Here is a 14,998-nt window from a genome sequence, read left to right on the forward strand (position 1 = left end):
GAGAAGACAGAGGACAAGATGACTGGATGGCATCACTGACTCAGTGGACATGAGTTTTAGCAAACTCTGGGAGATAGTAAAGGACAGGGAAGCCTGCAGTCTATGGGGTCACAAAGAGTCAGCCAGTACTTAGCAACTGAACAGCAACAACAGTTTAGTCCAGAACAAGTATCAAACAATATCATATAGATCAGACAATATTTTTTAATATGAAATGATACATCAGAAATAACAAAAAATAACTAAATCCCAATATATTTAGAAATATTAGAATATATTTCTCATAATGCCTGAAGTATATTCAGAACTGTAATAGAATCAAATCTTATTTTTAACTGAATTACAATGAAAGTATTTCATATCAAAGTTCAGTTCAGTTCAGTTCAGTCACTCAGTCGTGTCCAACTCTTTGTGACCCCATGAATCGCAGCACTCCAGGCCTCCCTGTCCATCACCAGCTCCAGGAGTTCACTCAGACTCACGTCCATCGAGTCCGTGATGCCATCCAGCCATCTCATCCTCTGTCATCCCCTTCTCCTCCTGCCCCCAATCCCTCCCAGCATCACAGTCTTTTCCAATGAGTCAACTCTTCGCATGAGGTGGCCAAAGTACTGGAGTTTCAGCTTGAGCATCATTCCTTCCAAAGAAATCCCAGGGCTGATCTCCTTCAGAATGGACTGGTTGGATCTCCTTGCAGTCCAAGAGACTCTCAAGAGTCTTCTCCAACACCACAGTTCAAAAGCATCAATTCTTTGGTGCTCAGCCTTCTTCACAGTCCAATTCTCACATCCATACATGACCACTGGAAAAACCATAGCCTTGACTAGACAGACCTTAGTCGGCAAAGTAATGTCTCTGCTTTTGAATATACTATCTAGGTTGGTCATAACTTTTCTTCCAAGGAGTAAGCGTTGTTTAATTTCATGGCTGCAGTCACCATCTGCAGTGATTTTGGAGCCCCCAAAAATAAAGTCTGACACTGTTTCCACTGTTTTCCCATCTATTTCCCTTGAAGTGATGGGACCAGATGCCATGATCTTCGTTTTCTGAATGTTGAGCTTTAAGCCAACTTTTTCACTCTCCTCTTTCACTTTCATCAAGAGGCTTTTTAGCTCCTTTTCACTTTCTGCCATAAGGATGGTGTCATCTGCATATCTGAGGTTATTGATCTTTCTCCCGGCAATCTTGATTCTAGCTTGTGTTTCTTCCAACCCAGAGTTTCTCATGATGTACTCTGCATATAAGTGAAATAAGCAGGGTGACAATATACAGCCTTGACGTACTCCTTTTCCTATTTGGAACCAGTGTGTTGTTCCAAGTCCAGTTCTAACTGTTGCTTCCTGACCTGCATACAGGTTTCTCAAGAGGCAGGTCAGGTGGTCTGGTATTCCCATCTCTTTCAGAATTTTCCACAGTTTATTGTGATCCACGCAGTCAAAGGCTTTGGCATAGTCAATAAAGCAGAAATATATGTTTTTCTGGAACTCTCTTGCTTTTTCCATGATCCAGCGGAAGTTGGCAATTTGATCTCTGGTTCCTCTAAAGTGCTGAGATATAGCCAAAGCAGTAATGAGAGAGAAATTTGTAGACTGAAAGAGATATACAAGAAAAGCTCAAAGGCTTAAAATTAGTAAGCAAAATGTACAACCCAAGAAATTAGAAAAATGACAGCAGAATAAAGCACAAAGAAGTTTAAAAAGGAGGAAATAAATATAAAAGCAGAAGTAAAGGAGCAAGAAAACAAAGAAGAGAAACAAAAATTCTGTTTGCAAGTAAAATGTAATAGATAAAAGTGGAAATATGGAACCAAAAGAAAAATAGGTGTTAAATAAACAATATTAAGTGTTAAAATCTGAACATAACTGCAGCTAGAAAAGATTTAAAAAACAAAAGGGAACACTGTGAATGACTTTATCATTTAAACATGTATGAAAGGGATAATTTCCTAGAAAAACAAGACTTCTCAAAAGTGTTTCACAAAAGCATTGCAAATCTGAATAAATCTATAACCACTAAAAGAGAAGGAAATGGCAAGACACTCCAGTATTCTTGCCTGGAGAATCCCATGGACTGAAAGAGCCTGGAGGGTTATGGTCCATGGGGTCACAGAGTCAGACATGACTGAGCACACAGCACATACATAACCACTAAAGAAATGTATTCTGTAAGGTAAAATGTGCCTGGGTAAACTACACACACACATAAACCCATATACACACATCCCATCCAGTTGTTTTATGGTCAAATTCTGCCAGCTCTTTAAGGACAAGATCATTCTTATATTATACAAACTATTCTTGAGACCTGGCATCAGTAAGATTGTAAAGCCTCTCAGAAGGTTACAGTATGCAGCAGCCAACATTAAGAACCACTTAGCTGGTCCCACTTCTTCATTTTGCAGCTAAGGAAAGTGGGACAGTTAGCCAAGTAAACTGACTTTTTCAGCTCACAGAGCCAGTTATGTACCCTGAAATGAGGCTAGTGTTTTTATTGGCACAGGAAGATTGCACAAAAATCTCTCTTGGATATTTTTCTATTCAGAACTGGAAATCCTACGTTTTTTCCCCCTTTTTCTTTGTAAATGGTTATCAGTAGTAGAAAGTTTTTGATGAGCTCATAATAGGAATAAATATATGACTGTTGAATAACATTTCATTTGTAGCAGATTTGTTATTAAAATTGAATTCTTCAGGAGTGAAAGGAGCAGAAAGTAAATTTCTCACCTGAAATGTGTCAACAAGTTTTCATAGCACAGAAAAATGGGAGGGAAGTAGTCTCTGCTTAATTTTTCTGAAAATCTAAAACTGCTCTAAAATATAAAATCTATTAATTTTACAAAGTGATAGACAATATCCTTTTTCCTCTTATGAGAGAATTTTCTCTCATGGTTTACACACACCAAAAAAATATAAGTACCATAGCCTAGAGCTTTCTTGGCATTTAGTCCCTCATTCTTGCTCAATATCAGAAGACTTGATGGAGTGGGGGTATCTATCATATGCTAACTAGTTGGGAGAGAGTCCAGTTAGATGGAAATATTTCAATAAATGTATCAGCCACAATTGCAAGCATAATGAACAGCAGTCAAAGTGTATTAGTGAGGATTATGATTCACTTTTGGAAAAGTTGATTTAGTTCCAGCTCAACTGGGTAGTTCAAAGTGTGTTTCTCTTGGGTAATAAGCATATCATTTACACCATGAATATTTCTAGAGTAGCCACAAATTATAATGAACACAGAGCATTACAATTTCTTATGGAAAGGAACTTCTGTTACAAAAAAATCAGATGGAAGGCCAATGTCCAAAACTGATATTGAAAAAAATATGAAGCCCCCAAACATCCAAACATTTGTGTCAGGAGTGGTCTGCACAAGAAACTACACAATGTATTTGGAAGAAACATTCTTAATAATAAACATCCACTGAATGCCTATCATCTATGAATTACTTTCAATTAATATCCATTTTCTGATTTGAGCTTCCCTGGTGGCTCAGTGGTAGAGTCCCCATGCAGTGTAAGAGAGGCAAGTTAGATTCCTGGGTCGGGAAGATCCCCTGCAGAATGAAACGGCAACCCACTCCAGTATTCTTGCCTGGGAAATCCCAAGGACAGAGGAGCCTGGTGGACTATAGTTCATGGGATTGCAAAGAGTAACTAAACAATTATATGTTTTAATATACATGATAATTTTTCAAATTTGGCAGTACATTTTTCTGAAGGGGAAGCCATAGTTGCGAGGTCAGGTCACTTACCTAAAATCACATGGCATAGCCAGTGCTCTTAATTCTGCCTATTATTATTCCCAGTGTTCTTATCATTACTGTATTGTTGCAAGTGAACTGCTCCTGAAACATTTTCTCCAAGCCCATGGGAGACGTTAGGCAGGTGCACTCCTCTCTTTCACTATGAGTTTTTGCCTTCTCCTTGGCATTTCTCTCTTACAATTTTTCTTATTAAACCTCATGTCAAGAGAAATCTATAGCCACTTCCTTTGTGGCTAAAGAAAAAACAACAACAATTTTAAAAAAATCTTTCTTTTTTGTTCCTTATTGCCAAGGTATGACAAACTGGGATTTTCAAAATAAAAATTTTTACTAAAACTAGAGGGAAAGAAAAACTAAAACAAACTGAGTCAGAAAAATAATCATATCTCAAGTAGTTTTCTGATCTGAATAGGTAAGGATAGGGTGAGAAGGTCCACATGTAAAATAAGAACCTTGCATAGAAAGTCCTCCATTTCATTCTGAAAATCCTTTCACACAGATCTTGAGCAGATTGGAAAAGGAGTGATCATAACGTTGATGGCCTAGCTCCAAGTGCATAAGGCAACCCTGTACTTTTCCTGATATGTGGCAGCAAGGACAGAAAGTATTGAAACTCAAAGCCATCCTCAAATCATCTTCACTTGGCCCTGTGTTTATCTCCTCAACTATCAACATCTCGTTACTCTGTTAGGAATTTTCATCCTCTGCATTTGTTAATGGAACAAGTTTAAAAACTCTAGACCTTGGACTGAGTGACCTCCAAGGTTCATTCTAGATCTAAAACTATAGACTTTCAGAGTTGTCTTCCTTTGTCTGACATTTCATTTGACATAATATCTCAGAGATCTATTTGTCTCAAATGGCAGGATTTCGTTCTTTCTCACCGTTGAAATATTTGTATATTTTTATCCATTCATCCATTGGTGGGCACTTAGATAGTGTGATCTCACTTATGTGTGGAATCTGAATAAGCTCAACTCATGAAAACAGAGAGTAGGGGCTTCCAGAATTAGAGGGATAGGGAAATAGGAGAGATTAAGTTTAAGGATACAAATTTGCAACTAGCTGAAAAATAAGTCCTGGGGCACAGTTTAGTGAATATAAACAACAATATTGTATTATAATCAACCAACTTACTAAGAGACTAAATGTTAATTATGCCCACTACAAAAAATGGTAATTATGTTATGGAGGTGCTAATGATAACTACAAAGGGTAATCATATTATAATATATAAATATATTAAATTAATATTTTGCATACCTGAAATTTATACAATGTTATGTGTCAAATATAATAACTACAGGCTTCCATGAGATAATGAGGCAATGCATTTCCAAACTATTTGAATGCCCAAGAGAGTTCTAATGAAAGACATAAGAACCCTGGTGAAACACAGGCTACCTTCAATTCCTTTGTCCTCAGTTCTCACAAGTGTTCTAGTTCAGTCACGAAGCTCCTTTGGCTGTTGAGCTGCTGTAAGGAGATAACAGGTCTCATCACAACAGAAGTAACACAGAGGTTTTGTCTTGAAACTGTCCATCAAAAATGGGCTTCCAGAGAGTGCTATTGTGTTTTCAGAGGTAGGTACAGAGTTGATTAATTAAAAGTTAATGGTAACGCAAACTTTAATTTTATCTTTAGTGCATCAATCTTATTTTCTTATAAGCCTAGGGACCTACTGTTGCAAAGCTATGATTTATCACTGTTTGCAGTAGTTTCTTTTGAAAGTCTGATAAAATTTGGTGCTATTTTGAGAAGTCAGTTTCTACTAGTTTCATATTTTATCACTTTGTAATGAACAGTTCTCTGAAGCATCACTTAAGGCAATTGTTCACTGAAACAATGTGTATACCTTGTTTAATTTGTTATTTGAACAAGTCGTGCTATATTATCAACATTGCAGTTTTGTTTCACTTTGGTCACAAAATGAGGCCAACTATCTCAAAGGTTTATTGGCCATTCTTTTTGGAAAAGTAAGACCAGGCTTTTTAATACAAAGGAACTAAGTGCCTTTGGGCTTGTTTTGGTCATATTTCTTTAAACTATGATTTTTCTATTATCTTTAGGCCAGGCAAAATCAGTCAGTTCAGTCGCTCAGTCGTGTCTGACTCTTTGTGACCCCATGGACTGCAGCACGCCAGGCTTTCTTGTCCGTTACCAACTGCCGGAGCTTGCTCAAACCCATATCCATTGAGTTGGTGATGCCATCCAACCATCTCATCCTCTGTCATCCCCTTCTCCTCCTGCCTTCAATCTTTCCCACCATTAGGGTCTTTTCCAGTGAGTCAGTTCTTCGCATCAGGTAGCCAAAGTATTGGAGTTTCAGCTTCAGACTCAGCCCCTCCAATGAATATTTAGGACTTATTTCCTTTAGGACTGACTGGTTGGATCTCCTTGCAGTCCAAGGGACTCTTAAGAGTCTTCTCCAGGCAAAACAGCAGAACTTAAATGAAAAGAGAAACCGTATCTCACAGGATATTAGCTTAAATCACAGGGAATTGTCTCTACTTTCTTCCATGTCCATGTCCAAGGTTTGTGTTGATTATAGGCTGCCAAAATAAATATATTCAAACCTAGCAGAGAAATTTTAGGTTTTCACTGGTGTGAAAGTCTATCAGTGTGGACATTAATATTCCACCACCTCTACCCTGACTCAGAACATAGCCTAGTGTCTTTTAATGAAAATCAATAAGTATCAAAAATTCCCACTTCAGATGAAAAAGCTCACAGATTGGGAGATCTTATAAGATAAAGCATAGGATAACTAGCATACAAAAATGATCTCCAATGATGTACACTTATATCAATAAAATAATGGTATTTTTTTCATATTGTTTACTTGTGATGGAGACTGGAAATGGCAAAATGTGGCTTTAAGGGAGCAGCTAAAGCACAGTCTGTTACTTTTGTCATAAGATAAAAGCTGAAATAATTCGTATCTGGGAGAAATGCTATGTAGTTTGGAAATGTGGGGAAGCAAAGTGGGCAATCATATTGTCCAAGCAGATAGATGGAGATAGTATGGAAACTAGACCTATATGGCCACTGCATCAGAACCACTACAAATGATAAAGAATACAATGTCTGTTATTGGAATTACTTGATCATGTGCTATTGTGGGAACTGTTAAAAGGATCTCTGTACAACTGTTGCTTCTGAGTTTGTGTTTGCTCTGAAGAGAGCAGGGCAGGAAGTTAGGAGATAAAGCATGTGTAAGATGGAGAAACCAGAAAAGTACTAGAATAAGCTAATATCCCCATCAGTCTCCCACCACCTCTTTGGTGATGCAGATGAACTTCAAGAGATGCCAATGTTTTTTTATTAGGAAGCAAACATGTCTCATCCATAAGTTAGAGGAATTGAAGCTGAAGCTGAAGGTCCAGCAGGACCAAGGAGCCTACAGCCCTGATTCTAATACCTGCATCAGTAAGACAAGGCAGTAGATCAGCAACAGAGTGCATGGAACACAATACTGCATAACCTTACACTACACTTCTTAGCGTAAGCATGAGTGCTTCTTCATATATATGCATACTTTATTGAGATGATTTGTGTATGTGTGTGTGTGTGTGTGTGTTCTCAGTCATGTCCTACTCTTTGTGACACTATGGACTGTAGCCCGCCAGGATTTCTCTGTGGAATCCTCCAGGCAAGAATACTGGAGTGGGTAACTATTCCCTTCTCCAGGGGATCTTCCCAACCCAGGAATCGAACCTGTGTCTTTTGAGTCTTCTGCATTGGCAGGCAGATTCTCTACCACTGTGCCACCTGGAAAGCCCCAGGTGTATACTTTATTAAATATATATTTATTGAGATGATTTGAATGTATACTTTATTGAGATTTTTTACATACAGTACAATTCAGCTTTTAAAAATGTGCAATTTTATCTGCAGAGTTCCTTTTCACTTGTAAGGTAACATTCACAGGTTCCAGGGATTGGACATCTTTCAGTGGCCATTATTCTCCCTACTACAACCATCAAAGGATTTTAAGCTTTTTGTTGTTGTTGTTGCTGTTGTTGTTTGTTTTGTTTTTGCATCACAGAAGAGAAGCTGGAGAATAATTTCTCCGAATCCCCTGTCCTAAATGGTCCCAGATTGAAGTCTGCCAATAAGAGGCACTTGCATGAGATTTAGAAGGTTGAACAGATCGGTCTATTACACTCCAGCAGCAGTTGCAGCCAGATGCATAGGCAGAAGTAAGATTCCCGGGAGATTCCCAGTAAGCTCTTAGGGACATCTGCTTTGTAACCACACACAGGGATAGACCTTCTGAGCTTCCTTGAGATCCTAGAAAATCATAACCGCTTCCCAGCACATAGGGGCCAAATGATAGCGAATAAGCATCTTTTCTACACCTTGGCAAATGATCATACTTGTTTCTAGATGTAGATCATCCCCCTTTCATTTTTAATACTGTGAAATTTCTTTATGGGTCCTTTAATGTGTTTTTGAACATGTTACTTCTGTGACTTTTTCATTCTCTCCATTATGACCACATCATGCTTAGTTTTATTTTCTTGTTTCGTTGCTATACCTTCATTTGTTGACCAGTACCATCTTTCTATTATCCATTTTTATAAAATGTCACGTGGCTTTTTCCCTGGGGGGAAAGTATATAACACATTTAGCATGTGTGCTTTGCAGTCTGTGTCTGAACTAAATATCAGCTGTTTAGTGACCAATCACTGACACACTGGGTAAAAAATGATATGATTGGTCATTTATCATGATGTGTATTTGTTATTTATACAGTAACACGTGGATTGAAGAGTTAGTTGAAAACATCTGTACCTTATGCCCTGAAGAAGGAAATGGCAACCCACTCCAGTATTCTTGTCTGAAAAATCCCATGGACAGAGGAGCCTAGTGGTCTGTAATCCATGGGGTTACAAAGAGTTGGACAAGACTGAATGACTAACACACTATGCAATTATTCAAGTGGTAATTATTCAAGTGGTAACTATTTTTGGGAAGTGGTGTGAGTTAACTTAACCATGGTGTACTAGTGTGCTAAGGCTGCCATAACAAAGTACCACAGATTTGTAGCTTAAATAACAGAAATTTATTTTCTCATAGTTCTGGAGGCTGGAAATCCAAAATCAAGATATCTGTAGGGTTGGTTCCTTCTGAGAACCATGAGGGAAAGATACGATCCAGGCTTCTGTCCTTGGCTTGTAGATGGCTCCCTCTTTCATGTGTCTTTACAACATCTTCTGTGGGGTCTCAAAGAGGAAGACATGACTGAGAGACTGAACTGAAGTGAACTGAACTGAACTGATATCATTGTCCATTTGTATACGTCTGTGACTAAATATCCTCATCATATAAAGACACTAGACATATTGGATTAAGGCTCATCTTAATTCATTTTAACTAATCACCTCTGTAAATTCCCTGTCTCTGAATACGGTCACACTCTGACATAATGATGATTGTGTGCACACACTTAGTCATGTCCAACTCTTTGCAACCCTATGGACTGTAGCCCGCCAAGCTTCTCTGTCCATGGAATTTTCCAGGCAAGAATACTGAAGTTGGTTGCCATTTCCTTCTCCAGGGGATCTTCCAGACCCAGAGTTAAACTTCAGATTAATTTTGGGGTGAGGACACAATTCAGGCGACAACACATGGTAACTGAAATTTGTACACATACACGTTATACAAAAAAAGTGCCTTCTGAATGGACCCAGAGAGATAGATAATAAAAATTTGGAAATTAGCAGTATCTTCCAGAATGAGTCATGGGTGTTATGCTTCATTAGTTTTTCCCAAATGCTAAAAGTACTCTGTATCTTTATTATCAAATGTCAGATTTGTTATATTGAGAATTTTGCATCAGCTTTTCTTTTGTTAAGGTCTTTGAAGATAATACTCCACAGTCCTTTTTTTTTTTTTTAAAAAAAATCAAGTATATTTATATAAATTAGAAGGCATGGATCTTAAGTTTTCAGTTGGATGAGCTTTAAGATTGAACAGTACCATGTAACCATCACTTCAGTTAAGATATAGAACCCTTTCATCACCCTCAAAATTTCTCTTGTCTCTCTTTGTAATCAATCCCCCTTGCACATACATCCAGCCTCAGGCAACCTTTGTTCTGATTTCTACTGCCAATATGTAATTGCGACTGTTATGGGATTACACACAAATTGAGCCATACAGGTATAGCTGGCTTCTTTCACTCAGAATGATGCTTTTGGGATTCATCTTTGAGTTGTGTGTATTAGTAATTTGCTGAATGGTACTGATTATATGGATGTGCCACAATTTGTTTTATTCATTCTTTTGCTGATAGATATTTGGGTTGTTTCCAATGCTTTATGAACATTCTAGGAGTGAACTTTCGTGAACATACGTTTTCATTCTAGGAGCAGTATCACTGGGTCATAGTGCTGATATATGTTTAACTGTATAAGAAATTGCCTGTTAGCTCTATAGAATGGCTACACCATTTTACTTCCTAACACCAGAGTATGAGTGTTCCAGCCATTTCACATTCTCAACATCATGTTAGTTCTTTAAAAAATTTGGCCATTCTAAATGAGAATAAAGTAGTTTCTTATTGTATTTCCTTTATACTAGTGATGTTTATCACCTTTTCATATACCTATTCGTCATTCCTATGTCTTATTTTGCAGACTAGTTTATTCAAGACTTTTGCCCATTAAAAAAATTGAGTCATTTGTCTTTTGTTTTTAATGCACAAGTTTTATTTTTAGAGCAGTTTTAGGTATACAGGAAAATTGAGCAGAAAGTACAGAGTGCCCATATTCTACCTCTTTCTCCCTCATAAATTCTTCCTATTATTCACATCTTTCCTTACTGAAAGATATATTTGGTATATTTTTCACAGTTGAAGAGCCAATAGTGATACATTATTATTAATTAAAGTCTGTAGTTAACATTAGAGTTCACTCTTTCAATTGTACATTCCGTGGGTATTGAGAAATGTATAATGGCATTATATTATTATACAGGATAGTTTCATTCCCAACAAAGCTTCTCTTCGCCTATTCATTCCTACCCCTCAACCTGCCACTGGAAACCACTAAACTTTTTACTGTCTGCATAGTCTTGCTTTTGCCAGAATGTCATATAGTTGGAATTACATAGTATGTAGTCTTTTCAGATTGGTTCTTTCACTTCAGTTCAGTTCAGTCACTCAGTCGTGGCCAACTCTTTGTGACCCCCATGGACACAGCATGCCATGCCTCCCTGTCCATCACCAATTCCTGGAGTTTACCCAAACTCATGTCAATTGGGTCGGTGATGCCATCCAACCATCTCATCCTCTGTTATCCCCTTCTCCTCTTGCCCTCAATCTTTCCCAGCATCCGGGTCTTTTCAAATGAGTCAGCTTTTTACATCAGGTGGCCAAAGTATTGGAGTTTCAGCTTCAGCATCAGTCCTTCCAATGAACACCCAGGACTGATCTTTAGGAAGGACTGGTTGGATCTCCTTGCAGTCCAAGGGACTCTCAAGAGTCTTCTCCAACACCACAGTTCAAAAGCATCAATTCGTTCACTTAGCAATGTACATTTAAAGTCTACAATGTCTTTTTTGTCCTGGTAGCTCATTTTTTTAAATTGCTGAGTTATTCCATTGTCTGGATATGCCACATTTTATTTATCTACTGACCTGTTGAAAGACATGTTGTTTGCTTCCAAGTTTTGGCGATTGTGAATAAAGCTGCTATAAACATTCATGTGCAGACTTTTGTTTGGATATAAATTTTCAACTTATTTCAGTAAATACAAAGCAATGCAACTGCTGGATTGTATGTTCAGCTTTGTAAAAAACTGAAAAGACTGTCTTCTAAGAGTTTTTTATATTTATTGTTCATTTTTAGGAGTGATTTATATATTCTTGAAACACATGTTCTATTTAAATATTCTAAAATCTATTTATCTATTTTGTATATTAGTTCTTGATGTGTATATTTGTGTATATATATTCAGTGGCTTGTCTCTTCATAATTGCTAGAGCATCTTTTGGTAAACAATATATTTTTCATTTTTATGAAGTGCAATTTATAGTGTTTTTCTTTTCTGGATAGAGGCTTCATAGTTTTAACTTTTGTCTACCCTAGAATGAAGTAGGGTATGAGGTTGAAGTGAAAAATCTGTAATACCAATAACAAGTTGTATTCCTAACCATGACATCTTTATTTCTGAAAACCATTCTCTACTGCAGGTAATGAAGTTCCCTCAGAGAAATGGCTATTTCCAGATTGGGGGCCAGAAAAGTACAAGATGACCCTGGAATAGTTTATTATCCATGAAAAAAAGAAAGTTCTCAAAGAGTAAGGTAAGTACATCCAAAGGACACAGGAGGTGTTTTAAAACAGTTCTCACTTGGGAAATTTTAAAAATTCGAGCTTTGACATGAGTATAGACAGTAATGGGTTACAACCTTTGAATAAAATAGGAATCCAAGGGGCTTTACTGATAAAAAACATGAATAATAGGATGGAAAAATCTCTTTTTTAGTAGAATGCAAGCCGCCGCTGCTGCTGCTGCTGCTAAATCGCTTCAGTCGTGTCCAACTCTGTGCGACCCCATAGACAGCAGCCCACCAGGCTCCCCTGTCCCTGGGATTCTCCAGGCAAGAACACTGGAGTGGGTTGCCATTTCCTTCTCCAATTCATGAAAGTGAAAAGTGAAAGTGAAGTCACTCAGTCATGTCTGACTCTTCGTGACCCCACGGACTGCAGCCCATCACGCTCCTCCGTCCATGGGACAAATACTTCTTAACGAGTACAAGATAATTGTCATAACTTTGGAGTGGGAAACTTGACAGAAACCATCTTAACCAACTGCTAAAAGTTACCATCACACATGATGGAATAAAAGGGTATTGTGTGCTTTCTGATATGATGCACTGAGAAAAACTCCCCAGAGGCATAGTATGAATCTAATAACAGAGAACTATCAGGAGTGGAAGAACAGTTTGTTACTAGAAAGCCTGCAATCTCCAAAGCTAAGGTCACATCAAGGAAAGACTTGAAGTGACATGACAGCTAAATGTAACACATGATCCAGGACTGAATTCTGGACCTAAACATTTCATTGGGGGGGACAATTGAAGAAAATCTTAATAAGATAAGTGGATTAAATAATAGCATTATATCCTTAATTTGGGGGTGTCCCAGGTGGCTCAGTGGTAAAGAACCCATCTACCAATGCAGGAGACACAGGCAGGAGACCCAGGTTTGGATCCCTGGATTGAGAAGATCGCCTAGAGAGTCCCATGGACAGAAGAGTCTGGTGGGCTATAGTCTATAGGATCGCAAAGAGTTGGATAGGGCTGAAGCAACTGAGAATGAGCATCCTTAATTTTGATAGTTAGGCTAAGGTTTTATAGGACAGTGTACTTGTTTATAGCAAATACACACTGAAATACCATGTAGAAATAAGCCTTCATGCTTGCAGCTCTCAAGTAGTTTAAGAAAAAAAATACAATACAGAAATGTACTGATAAGCATACAAATACTGACTATGAGAAAAAGCTACACCTAATATGCTAAAGGGGGAAGGACATGTAGGGATTTAAAAAAATCATACAGGTTTCTTGTATGTTTGAAATTATTTCAAAACAAATTTTAAAAGAATGAATATTCAGAATTAATGTGTAAACCACTTTACACTTTAAAACTTACTTTCATATCCATTTTCTCACTTGAGACTCACACTGGCTCCGGGAGGAGGCATTTTTTATTCATTTTTATAAATAGGGAAATTGGATCTGAGAGGTGCTCAAGGGCTTGTCTGAAAGAGAACACGACAGATGTAAAAGCTGTACCAGGTATTTGCACCCCTAGTCCAGTCTTCTTTGCACAATTCCACGCTGCCTTTAAAGATAATGTCCTATGTTTGCCCAAGGCATGTTACTCTTCTTCCATGGCCCTTCATGTCCCCATTTGAAATCTGAAGTACTTTCATTAGTGGAGCACTCTGCAGGTTCTTCTCTCATTTAACAACTTTGGAGCCCATAGAGTAAGAAATTGGCTCCCTCCCCTCCAACACTGTGACATCCATTGCCAATTTGCATAGCAACTGGTATACTTGAAGGAACCAGTATGGGGTTTGAGAAAGGTACTGAGGATACTCTTTTACATCACATGCTTCCTCTTTTCTAGGGAGGACTTTTTAACTCATTTTTAATGAACTCATTTTTCTGTGTAGAGAGAAATAGACCTGAGTGGATAAGGAGGAAACAAGGGACTTGAAGGGAAACCCTAGGGAGCCTGAGAGGAGAGGATCATGGGACTCAGCTGAAGGGTGACCAGTGATGCTGCAAGGACTGAGAGAAACCTTGCTTCCGGTCTCTCAGATGTCCCAAGTCTGCTGGCCTCTCCCAGGTGACCACCATGGTGGCGCAATGATGAAAGAAAGTTTCTGGAAGTACAATTGCCTCTTTACTCAGGGAAAGCATCATGTGTCCGCATCACAGATGTGGCACAGATTCTCCCAAGATGGAAGGAGGAAATAGAAAATGTTACAGGTTGGCCTTCAGAAGGTCATAATGGACACTGGTTTTCCCTAAAAACAAAACCAGAAACCTTACGTCTCGTATCTATGAGAGCAGCGTGTTTTGAACTGACAGAAAACAAGACCAAAATGAAACCTTATGTTATGCTTCCAACAACTTCTTATTCAAGAGTAAACATTTTTAAAAAGTTAAACATCATAGCTAGATTTATGGATACCATGATAAGAGAAGTGAATTACCTACACATTAAACTTAAAATACAAGTAGTAGAGTCACTGTAAGACTAATAAATCACAATTCTCTGGTGAAAAATAATATGCAATCTGCATGCAGTGCTTTATTTTTGACAAACACCTTTGTATTTTATCATTTGATCTTCACTGCAACCTTATGATTTGGATCCTATTACTAGGAATATTGGGCTTCCTTTGTAGCTCAGTTGGTAAAGAATCTGCCTGCAATGCAGAAGACTTGGGTTCAATTCCTGGGTTGGGAAGATGCCCTGGAGAAGGAAATGGCAACCCATTCCAGTATTCTTGGCTGGAGAATCCTATGGACAGAGGATCCTGGAAGGCTACAGTCCATGGGTTCCCAAGAGTCGGACATGGCTTAGCGACTAAACTACCATTAGGAATATTTATTGCAAAGGAGTCTGAGACTCAGAAAAATTAAGAGACTTGCTCAAGTCACAGTAAGTAAGAATACGAGAATTTTGAAATTTCAAAAATTCTTTTC

This window comes from Budorcas taxicolor, chromosome X (genome assembly GCF_023091745.1).
Source record: "Budorcas taxicolor isolate Tak-1 chromosome X, Takin1.1, whole genome shotgun sequence".
NCBI classification, from domain to species: domain Eukaryota; kingdom Metazoa; phylum Chordata; class Mammalia; order Artiodactyla; family Bovidae; genus Budorcas; species Budorcas taxicolor.